Source organism: Microtus ochrogaster, unplaced genomic scaffold (genome assembly GCF_000317375.1).
Source record: "Microtus ochrogaster isolate Prairie Vole_2 unplaced genomic scaffold, MicOch1.0 UNK10, whole genome shotgun sequence".
NCBI lineage: Eukaryota > Metazoa > Chordata > Mammalia > Rodentia > Cricetidae > Microtus > Microtus ochrogaster.
The window spans coordinates 3,461,432-3,462,401 of NW_004949108.1; positions in this window are offsets into that span (position 1 = coordinate 3,461,432).

Sequence of the window (970 nt, forward strand, 5' to 3'; positions counted from 1 at the left end):
AGGGAAGGGAAGGGAAGGGAAGGGAAGGGAAGGGAAGGAAAGGGAAGGAAAGGGAAGGAAAGGGAAGGGAGAGTTATTTATTTTTGTTTTACATGTATGAGCGCTTTGCCTGTGTCTATGTTTAGGCACCACACACACGTTACCAGCAGAGGTCACTGAATCCCCTGGAACTAGAGTTACAGACAGTTGTGAGCACCGTGTGGGTGCTGGGAATTGAACCCAGGTCCTCTGGAAGAGCAGTTAGCTGCTGAGCCAGCTCCCCGGCCCCTTTTCTACCTTTTTTTAAGAGTTCTAGGGCTCGAACCCTGGTCCTGTGTTTGCAAATGTTCCTTCACTGTCTCTGCCCAAACTGTAGCCTTCACTGTCTGCAGCCTGCAGATGATGGGGGTGTACCCAGCAGTTTAGCAGGGAAGCTGCCCTCTTAGGCTAGAAGTTCCTAATTTTTTCTTTCCTGGCTGGGAAAACGGGGCAAGGAGCTCCTTCAGAGACCTGAAATTGCTGTGTTGCTTTACCCAGGGCATGCCTCCTCACCCCCACCCCCTCCCACCCTCCACCCTCTCCCTCCCCATTCCCACTCCCTCCCTCCCCACCTTCACCTCCTCCCATCCCAGTCTCTGGGCCACTGGACTCATGGCTTCTGTCCACCATCAGGTTATGACTAGTTATTCTAGACCATGGGCTATGTGGAGGGGACTCTGGGATGTTGCCACCCCACACATGTCCCATGAGACAGTGCTGGTCTCTGCCTGCCTGTCTGTTCCAAGAATAGCTTTGGCTAATGAAGGGAGGGCTAGGGTCAGGCTGGAGTGGGGTGCTGGGTCCCATTCTCCCGTGAGCAGGCCCAGTCCTAAGCTCATCAGCAAAACCGGTAATTATGTGTGAGCTTTGTTCGCTGCACAAAGGGGTTCTCAGAGAACTTCCGAGAGGCGCCGCTTCCTGCCTGATTTGATTTTTTTTTTTTTTTTTTTTC